Here is an 11818-nt window from a genome sequence, read left to right as displayed (position 1 = left end):
TTATTAAAAATAATGTTTAATAATTGTCAATTTGTATTCAACAATAAAATTTATAGTTAATTTTTAAGTCAATCATAAAATCTTTTGTGATGTGCGCACATTATTTTTAATTATTTGAGTTTAATAATATTATATCTTATTTATAAAAAATCCAAAGTAATATATTTAGTATTACGGATGTGACTAAGAATTATTTTAATCGGTGCTTAAAAAATGAGTATTTATAAAATTTACGAAACTTATTGTAAATCTGCATATGAATAGTTTGTATATTTAGATAGAGGGAAAAAGTCTGTAAAAAAAGTTAAAAATTTTTAGGATGGATTGCACGATTTTAAGTATTTATATTTGTAAGAAAAAAAATGTATAGAAATTCTAATTTTATAGAGTCTAAAAAATGAAAATAAACAAAAATGAAATAAATAAAATAGTTTTTCCCAAAATGGTCCCTTGACTATTCTCAAAACGGTCCCTCAACTATTTCTCAATGTTTATTAGGCTAACAATAGGTAAATGGACGAAAATGCCCTCCATTTTAACACTGATTTGACGGAATATATAACGGAGGACCAAATTGGGTGAGTTTTTGAAAGTCAAGGGACCACATTAGGTGCAATTGAAAGTCGAAATGCAAAATTGAGAATGAGCAATAGTCGAGGGACCATTTTGGGAAAAAACTCGCGGTTTAATTACAACACTTTAACTAATTGATGGCTCTTTTTCTTGTCTCGCGTGTCTTGAATCCAAGATCCTTATCTGACTTCCCTTATAAGTTTAAAGTCTTGTTCATAGGTAGAGACCTTGCAGTCTTCATAGATCAATCATCTATAACCCAAATATGTTCTTTTCTATCTTAGCCAACGGTAAACTTCCCATAAAGTCCATCAATATAGAATCCCACTTCCACTTAAGAAATTCAAATGATTGAGCCAATTCTTTAGGTTTATTCTTTTCAACCTTAACCTTCTAACAATTCAAGCACCTAATCATAAGCTCAGCTACCTCTTGTTTCATTCTCGTCACTGAAATTCCTTTTCCGAATCCTCATGCAAGTTATTACTTCTCAGGTGTACTGAGTATTGGGTGCAATAATTTTCTTCTATAATGCACTTCTCGATCTCCTCACGCTTCATAGGAACACACGACCTACTTATAATGTTTCCTCCCATCATCGTACATCTTCAAGGATCCAAGTTTCCCTGCCTTTTTAATCATCTTAGACTTCATTCCTTCCAGGTTCACAACTCTTAACTGTCCCTTCTTTGTCTTATCGAAGGTAGATGGAACTACCTTCAAGTTGCACAATCCAACCTTACGTTCTAATTCTTCATGCTCCACAGTTTCCAGGTTTAGCTTTTTAAAGTCTTCCTCACCATCGGTCTAAAAACATCCACTAGGTGCGATTTGACTTCTTCTTAGTGTATCAGCATTTACACTTGTCTTCCATTCACGATAGAGAATCTCCAAGTCTTAATCTTTAAGCTCCAGTCACCTTACTTGCCTCATATCTGACTTCAGTTACGCGAAAATACACTTTAACTCTTGAGGTTAGCGTAATTCTTGTAGACGATACCACATGAGTGGGATGCCAATTCCTTATAGCAAAAAATGCTACCGCTGACTACAAACCACGAGTAAGATAATCCTCTTTATCAATTTGTCCGGTTATCTAGATGCATACGCTACTACCTTACCATCTTGGATCAATAGACATCCAAGTTCCCTGCTTCTAATCTTATTCGAGTCCTTATTAAATCCAAAATTAAACAAAAACTTGTCTAACAGGCCAAACTTACTAGAGAGATGCACACCATCAGGGTGCAATAGCCACAGCTCACAAAATACTCAGGAATCCTTAAAGCAACGCATTGCTTGAACTTACACTTCCATAATTCCATTAAGAAACACATTCTCAAGGAATCACTTGCTTCCAAACGCAAGTACTACACAAGGCATGAATAATTACCACAGAAGCATATACGGAAACTCACATCTCACCGCGGACTCCTAGAGAGTTCCAAATTCCTAAAGTTATTTCAAACTTAAATTTCTTTTACTTATGTTCTCAAAACCTAATCAATTCGTATTTCCAAAATACTTACAACTTAAACTCCTACAGTCAGGCCTCCTATATCTTATGGTCAACCTAGGCTCTTACAATCAACTCTTAATAACCTAAGACTCTATAACCTAGGGCTCTAATACTAACTTGTAACACCCCCAATTTTCAAAATTGAAATATTTAAAATAAAAGACATTTTGTTGATTGAAAAGATGAAAATCGAATGCGGAAGCAAAAAAATAATATTTTTAAGCACTGGGGGTGCTATCGCCACGTTTGGGCTTGGTTAGCAGTCCAAACGTAGCGGTAACACCCTGAGTGTTTAAAAATGTTATTTTGTTGCTTCCGCATTCAAATTTCATCTTTTCAATCATCAAAATGTCTTTTATTTTAAATATTCTGATTTTGAAAATTGGGGGTGCTACATGTATACTATAATTGAGTAATGACTCATGAGATTATCACATTAGAAACTGTGATATTGGTTTTATGCCAATAAAATTCTTATGCATTTACTATTTAGCTAGTTAAGTATCCAACTAGCATACTAATTAGTAATTAATAAAATATTTTGAAGTTGGTAAAATTTTATTTGTTTCAAATTGGAAAAAAAATACCACTATTACTTTTTTTTAGCACTATTGACTCTGTTACAATGTAGTATCTGTTCATAGCTACTTTAAGAGCCAATATTGCCTCCACTGAGGCTCAAACCCATCCCCTCCCATGTGGGGTGTAACCGGGTGCCACTAGACCACAAGGTCTTTGGCATACCACTACTACTTAGTAGTTAGTAGTTGCAATTTGTAAACTTATTATTACTAATGTTATTACATTATTATTTATTTATTTCTTTAGTTTCTATAATAATTCTTAAGTTAAATAGTTGAAAATAAATATGTGAACTTGTAACACTAATTTAGATGGAATACATAACATAAATTAGTCAATTTATAATTTTTAATATTTTTTAATTTCTAAGGCTTTGGACCAAGCCAGTTTTTTATTTTTATTTTTGGATCGGGCCAAACCTAGTCCGAACTTTAATTGGATTGGATCGCCTCAATCCAAATAATAAATGGGCTAGTGCCAAGCCAAACCAAACCAAGCCCTCCCGTTTGACACATCTAGAAGTCTAGATGTAGCTTAGGTATCACGCTAGTTATACTTTATTCCTAATATATGCCATTTAATAAAGGATGGAATAACCATATACACTTGAGGAGAAAACCAGTCGGTGGAGTTAATTAGTGTATTAAATTCATATTCACTAAATCAAATATGATTTACACAATACATTTAAGAAAGACAAGTTGTTGTGAATTTATACAATAATTAATTGTTCAACCAAAATTTTCAAAATTTTGCAAATATTACATCTATCCGTTTGCAATTCATTAATGCCTTATCCCTATAAAATGCCTCCAACTCATACGTACTCTTCACATTATTAGTTAGAGACTGATGGAGCAAAATAGAGGACCTGGTGATTATCATCAATCATTGCCGCTAGTGAGGAGGTCGAGAGTAGTGGACTACCATAGCACTCCTCTTCCGCTAATAAAATGCCCTCGTTGTCAGTCCTATGACACCAAGTTTCGCTATTTTAACAACTACAATGTAAATCAACCAAGATATTACTGTCGAACATGCAGACGCCATTGGACCCATGGTGGCGCTCAACATGACATCCCTAGAGGTGGTAGGTCCCATAAGGGAAAGAGATCTACTAGGAGGCATGAGAATCAAAGGATTCAATTGGCTCCACCATCACTACCTCAATTCCAACCACTCAATCCATCAACAATTGTGGCTCCACCACCTTTCGTTTCACCTATGGTTCCTCCAATGATGACACCATATCACGTTAGTGGCGGGTTTTTTCCCCCAATGGTAGAGGAAGAGATAGCTCAACCTCAACAATGTGAAGCTGAAAGTGGGTACCTCAATTGGGTAAACCCATTGAACATCGTGGACCAAAGCTTTTCGTAGCTTACAAATAGGCATTCTAATTCATGTATGGAAAGTTATCGTTTGAACAATAGTGAGGCTAGCTCGTCTAACGTTGTACCGTTGGATGCATCAATGGGGAAGATTTCCACCACTAATGGAGGCACAAATGTTAGTTGGGATTCATCGTTTGTGGACCTAGATAAATAGCTAGACTTCCCTAGTGATTTTAGTCCATCGATGTGATGATGAGCTATAAACTAGTCTTCTAATTGCCATTTAGGATATTTTATTTCTTAATTTTGTGTGTCAATAATGAAAGTATCTGGATGTAGACGCACTTGCATTCATTGATATATTTTTTCGTTGTACACTTCGCTATGGGTCTCCACATCTTTTTCTATGTGAATGTTGACTTTTTCCAGATGCATCACCTCCATCCATGTCCTTATACATTGCACCTAAAACACACTTTATTCCATCCATGTCCTTATACATTGCACCTAAAACACACTTTATTAAATCCATGTCCTTATACATTGCACCTAAAACACACTTTATTAAAAACATGTTATAGGGAAATCTAGTCTTAATGGGTGCTAAAGTTGTTGGAAGTGTGTCATGATTGACTCTTCGTTGTACCTATAAAACCTAATCTTACTTTGTTGTGATTGTTTTCACAAGACTGAAGAATTTCATTCAAACTATTAGCAATCAGTGTTCAACATTCTTACTTGTTTCCTCATATTTTCTAACTCACTATACAAAAACAAATTCTCATACCAATTTATCCTTTAATTTAGTTTTGAGTTGTTCATTACTAGATTTCAAAGTATAGTTTCATTTTCAAGGAAAACAATATTCTAAGCTAAGACACGGATTTGTGTACTTACCTTACTTGAGTTGTGACATACGTCAGCATACATTTATGCAAGCTCTTTTTCTTCACCACCAAAGGGGGGAGCGCTCTTTTCCTTCACCACCAATACTATATATTTATATATTTATAAGCACGCTTAACCACAGAGTTCTTCGCCTATCTGGTTGCCATATCCTACTTAAAACCAATTGGTTGCCGTATCCTACTTAAAACCAATTGGTGATAGGTGTTCTTTGGCTATCTGGTTGCCATATCCTACTTAAAACCAATTGGTGATAACCATTTAACCACATCCCTCCATGGTGGTAAGATTGGTGATAACCATTTAACCACATCCCTCCATGGTGGTAAGCCACAGCGCCACGTCTCGTGACCTCGGCTCTGATTGGTGATAACCATTTAACCCGTCTCGTGACCTCGGCTCTGATTGGTGATAACCATTTAACCACATCCCTCCATGGTGGTAAGCCACAGCGCCACGTCTCGTGACCTCGGCTCTGATACCAATTGATGGATCTCAGTGCTGCACTATGCTTACTTCCAAGGGGGTCACCCATCCCGTGACTGCCGGAAGTCAAGCACGCTTAACCACAGAGTTCTTTGGCTATCTGGTTGCCATATCCTACTTAAAACCAATTGGTGATAGGTAGGTGGACATTAACCATTTAACCACATCCCTCCATGGTAAGCCACAGCGCCACGTCTCGAATCGAGCAGGGGCTGAACTCGGCCAACCCTGCCGACGCCCAACAGGTACCGTATATAAACCGTATATATAACCTCAAGTGTTTATTCCGAATTTTTATAAACGCCATCCATGTCCTTATACATTGCACCTAAAACACACTTTATTCCATCCATGTCCTTATACATTGCACCTAAAACACACTTTATTAAATCCATGTCCTTATACATTGCACCTAAAACACACTTTATTAAAAACATGTTATAGGGAAATCTAGTCTTAATGGGTGCTAAAGTTGTTGGAAGTGTGCCATGATTGACTCTTCGTTGTACCTATAAAGCCTAATCTTACTTTGTTTTGATTGTTTTCACAAGATTGAAGAATTTCATTCAAACTGTTAGCAATCGGTGTTCAACATTCTTACTTCTTTCCCCATAATATATTTTAATCTATTATATATATATATGTGTGTGTGTGTGTGTGTGTGTGTGTGTGTGTGTGTGTGTGTGTGTGTGTGTGTGTGTATGTATGTGTATATATTAATTCCGTATTCTTTTAATTAAATGTCTATTAATGCTTTTATCAAATTTTACTATATGCAATAATGATGAAAATTTAATTTATATGTTTAGTGTATGGATTTTGGTTTATACGTATGTATTGACAACAACAACTACAACAATATAAGTACTAGTTGGTGCATATAGTATATATGTATGTTAGAATTTATTTGTTTAACATCTTTTAAGTTGTAGTATTTGATGTGGTTGAAAATGTGATAAAAAGGATTTTTCATAAAATATTATTTTGTAAGTTTGAGAATTTAAGATATAAGAACAAAGTAATGTTTTTATCAAAGTATTGCTTTGCAAGTTATTACTTTATTTTTGAGCCAAAAATTTATTCAAACTAAATGATTTTCAAGTTATGGAAGCTATGTGAAATTTGTGAGAATTGTGAAGATGTGATTTGATTTATTTTATGTTGAGGAGTGCCCGTAAGGAACAATCCTCGGGTACTAGGGCACTATGGTGTGTCCTGTTGAGGCAGGTTTATGTACCCTAATTTATAGGGTAGTCAGTAGAAACATTATCCTAGCTACTAGGGCTAGTAACTTACTGTTGAGGCTTGGAATCCTCATTCGGGGGTGTGCGCACTTTAAGGTTACAGTCCGGTTTTCATTGAGAATAGGAAATGTGTGAAGTGTTCAGGATAGTCCTGCTCACTAGGGCCTAAGTATAAAGGACCTTGTCCCATTATGATTGTATTGTGCTTCCATATGTTTTCTTTATCTTATATTTATAACTGAGTTTTTCTAAATTAAAGGCAATGCAGCCAAGCTTTGAAATTGGTAAAGTACTCCCTTTTTTCTAAATTATTTTTAGGGGCAAGCAGTCCCTTACTTAGCAAGTGTTGCTACCCCCCCCCCCCCCCCCCCCTTTTTTTGTGTGTTTTGATTCTTATTTGAGTAGCAGGAGATGTTTGATGTGGTTTGCTGTGTGAGTGCGGTAGACCAAGATCCCAAAGATTATCAAGGCTTTGAAAGGATTTTATGTAATTAGTGAATTGAGTATTTTACGTTTGGAAACACTTATGAACTATGAATTTATATTGGTTTTGTTTGGTTTAAGCCTTGCATCTAACCATGTAAGGTTAGGTGTGGCGGTAACACCTTTGAACTGTTATTATGGGTTTTTGTTTGAAGTGAAATGAATGGAATTCTAAATATCCTAAATATATTAAGTCTATTTTTAGTAAGCCTGGGAATTGAAATTTGGGGTGTTACAATTGTGACATATGCCAGCATACATTTATGCAAGCTCTTTTTCTTTACCATCAAAGGGGAGCTCATCATCTAACGTATAGTCTTCAAGACATGGTTTTTTACTTTGAAGTAATTCCATCTCTCGCTACGTTGAGAGAAAGAACTTTTTGATGAATGCCATCTCTTCCTTGTCATTTGGATGACATATGTTTTCAAAGAAAGCTAAAAAGTTGTTTTTTGTGGGTCAGACTCACCTCCTTTAGATTCCTCATCATCACTCCACGTGAGGGTGAATGGCTTCTTTCCTCGATTGTTTGCACACTCAGCCTGCATATATCTTTAGGCATAGTGCATAATACCCCCTTGAACTTGAAGCCTTGAATCGCTTATTTTGGTTTTGTTGTGTTGCCAGTCCGCTCTCCTTTTTTGTTGTTGCCTTTGAACTTCCCGTTTCCTCATGATTTCTTTAATATCCTGCTAAATTTCTTGGTCAACATCGCCACAACTTCATTCACGTCGATTTTCGAGTCTAAGCCGAGGTTTGATGCAGTTTCTCCAAAGGTAACTCCTTTGGTTTTTCTCTAGTGCTTGTCTTCTCCCTCTTCCATTACAAGCTCAAAAGTATGCAGGTTTCCCTTCAGTGCGTCAAGTTTAAGTGTTGTGAGGTTTGTTTACTACTACTTGATCACCACAACCTGCATTTTGAAATTTGGAGGTAATGACCTTAGGACTTTTAGTACCAACTTTTCTTCTTCAAATGGTTCACACAAGTTATGTGCCCTATTTGCCAGATTTTTTATTTGTGCGATAAACTCCGATATCGATTCAAATTCATCCATTTGCAAGTTTTCATATTTAGTCATAGGCATATGCAATTTGGACATTTTGACTGATCTAGTACCTTTGTAATGAGTCAACAAGGTATTCTAAGCTACCTTGACGTAATTAATTTCGGAGATGAGTTCAAATTGGTCATGACCCAAGGCACTATGAATAACATTCATGGCTCGGTTGTTTGCTGAGGCCTTTTTGTCTTTCACTTATTATCCATGTGTTGAGTGGTTTTTCCTTTTCCTCATTTTGTACGACCATCGTGGGTTCACTCCACCCATTTTCATGCTTTGATAGATGCCAAAAGTACCTAACTTATTGGACTAATTAAGGATGGTTATTGCCAAACAAATGCTTTAAAGGACTCAATCCATAGTATTTTTACGTTAATGTGCTAACAATTGTAAAAGTGCTTCACGTGGTATGTTTTAAAGAATTTTAACAGGTTTGAAGACTTAGATTAAACAAGGAAGACATGTATGGCGAAAGAGGAACAAACTCGACCTTGGTGCACGCAAAGACCAAACCCGAGCCAACAGATGAAATGAAGAGAAGGGGAAATCCCCTGTCCACGCCTCATTCACGTGTGTAGCACGCATGGATGAATTCCAGTCGGTCTCCAAGTGTGCCTATACGCGTGAAGGCCACGTGAACAGTACATCAGCATCCAGCGCGGAGTTTAGTATAAAAGGATCATTTTCAGCTTGGAGGAAGGGACTTTTCATAATTTTTACTTTTCATTTTTAGATTAGGGTTTAGATAGAACTTGGAGGAGGAGGAAGGAGAGATTTTGGATTGCTATTGTTTACATCTTATTTGGGTATACTCTTCCCTTACTCTTGTTTATTACTCTTTGAATCTTTTTATTGAATCTTTTCTTCCTTAGATTTCATTTGCTCTCTATTGCTTTTGATATTACACCTTGATTTTGAATAGCTATGGTGTTTGAGAAGCCCATGAAGGGCTAGATTTTAGGATGAGGGTTAGGATGGATGGAGATTTTGTATTCATGATTTGACCTGTTTACATGAGATTTGATTTCCTTTGATTTTGCTGAAATTGTGTGTATGTTTATGATTGTTCTTGTTGGATCGAGGGCCCCAATTCCTTCGAGGATCTAGGATCACCCCTTTGGCGAGATATCGCAAATGGGTGATAGCCCTCTGCTCACATCTCCCGCCCTCAATATGAGAAGATGAGGTCCGGAGGGAACTCGTAGGCAAGGTGTTCGATAAAATTCCCCAACCGACTGAGGATTGGGAGCTTGAGTGTGATGCCACTCAAGAACGTGTTTCGAGCTCCTTCATTCAAGCAAGTCAAAAACGAACACCAAGCCTCTCTTGTATGGAATGAAGCAAACTCCAATAGATCCTAGTCCCATCCGTTCTTTCTTTATTAGTAATTCCTTAGTTTATCCAACTTTGCACTCATGATACTATGCCCTTTTTCCATTCTGTTTCTTTCTCTTTTCGCTGCCTAAGCAATTATAGGTAGGAAGCTTGTACTCTCCAATTTGTCATCCTCGTGAGATCGACACTCGGGGAGTTTAGACTCTTCGTTTTACCACATCCCATTCCACCTATCACCACTAAGACTTACAACCACCAAATTAGCGCCGTTACCGGGGATGGCAACCACTTGTTCTCATTTGACCACACTTTCACATCTATCCACACACACCATTTGAGCTAATTTACGAAAGGAGCTATCTTTTGTGCTCTGATTCTTTGTTTGAACATTTGCTTGTAGGTTCTCTTTTATAAGGTCATGGATCCACCTCTAATTGACGAAAGAGCTTACTACAGTCATCCACCTTATGGAAGAGATCCCTACTATCCACCACCACATCAACTTTATCCACCTCCACAATACTATCATCATTACCCTTTTTCTTACCCACCCCCTTTTCACTATCCCGTACCTCCACCGCCGTCATATTACCATGAATAAGCCTACGCAACACGTCACTACTTACCCCAAGACATCCTACTCATGAGATACCTCCAAATTACCCCAGATGCACCCCAACGAGCTAAAAAACCAAAGCTCTTGATAATTTCCCGCACAGTAGCCCGTTCACACGTGTTACACGCGTGAAGGAGGCGTGGATGGATTCTAGTAGCCATCCACGCCATGCCTACACGCGTGACAGCAACGTGGACGGGGCTGAAACTAATTTTTATCCTTCTATTGCTCCAGACCAACCTCTTTCACCCAAAAGTGATCAATACACTCTCGAAAGATGCCTCAATGATTTTATACGCGAGACGAGAGAAGAAAATGCTAAACTTAAAGAGACCATTACCAATGAAATGTTAGGAGAAATCCAAGAACTCCGTCATGAGACACTCTTACCCCTTCAAACCGTCGAGAGCACCCTTGCCAAGATAATGGAAATGATCCAAGTGCAGGGAGAGACCGATGTGAATGCGGTCACATTAAGAAGTGGGAGAGCACTTCTCGAAGCTATTATACCACCTCCTCAAACTGTTCCAATAAGAGAACCAAGTAAGGAAAGAGAATAGATTCCCGAAGTTAGGCAAGAAGAACAAGAAGACAAAAAGGAGACCGGAAAGAAAGAAGCGCTAAAGCAACCTTCTCAAAAGGGAAAGGAGATTATGCAAGAACCTCCACCTATTCCTAAGGCACGACTTCCATTTCCGTAACAATTTCGCACTGACATCGACAATGCAAAGTATGACAAGTTTCTCCAAATGCTGCGCCAGCTGCATATCGACATGCCTTTCATTGATGCCCTCGGAGAAATGCTAAGGTATGCAAAATTTCTTAAAGATATTTTATCTAACAAGAAAAAGTTAGCCGAATCGGCCACAGTAGTACTTGGAGAAGAATGCTCTGCCATATTACACAAGAGTGTACCCCGGAAGTTAAAAGATCCGGGAAGCTTCACCATTCCGTGTAATATAGGAGGAACATCTTTTAATAGAGCCTTAGCTGACTTAGGGGCCAGTATTAATTTGATGCCCTTTGCCTTATACCGAAAGCTGAATCTTGGAACTCTCAAACCAACACGCATGTGTATTCAACTTGCAGATAGATCTACCAATTACCCGAGAGGTATTGTGGAAGACGTGTTGGTAAGAGTTGACAAATTCATTTTTCCCGTGGACTTTGTGATTCTAGACATGGACCCGGATGTAGAGATACCTCTCATCTTGGGAAGACCATTTTTAGCCACTGCTAGAGCTTTAATAGATGTGGGAGAAGGCAAACTCGTCATCCGAGTAGGTGATGAATTTGCCAGCTTCGATGTGACTAAGATAATGAAATACCCCTTAGATGGAGATGAATGTTTCTTTGTTGATTTTGTGCAAAATGAAATCGACTACTTATGTGAGTTGCCCAAACCCAAACACAATATGAATACATACGAGCATGAGTTAAATACTTTGCATGTCGCTTTACACCGCGAGGTTGATCGATTTAATTCCATTGATAATTTGCATAATTCTCTGTTTGCTGAAAATATAAACTGTATTGGAGAAGTTAAGGAAGATTTGGGAGGACAAGAAGGGGATGAATATGATGAATTTGATGAATCTGATAAGGAGATAGATGTTAGAACCAAAAAAAAAAAAAAAAAAAAAAAAAAAAAAAAAAAAAAAAAAAAAAAAAAAAAAAAAA

Source organism: Ipomoea triloba, chromosome 6, assembly GCF_003576645.1.
Source record: "Ipomoea triloba cultivar NCNSP0323 chromosome 6, ASM357664v1".
Taxonomy (NCBI): domain Eukaryota; kingdom Viridiplantae; phylum Streptophyta; class Magnoliopsida; order Solanales; family Convolvulaceae; genus Ipomoea; species Ipomoea triloba.
Note: the sequence above shows the minus strand (reverse complement) of the source record.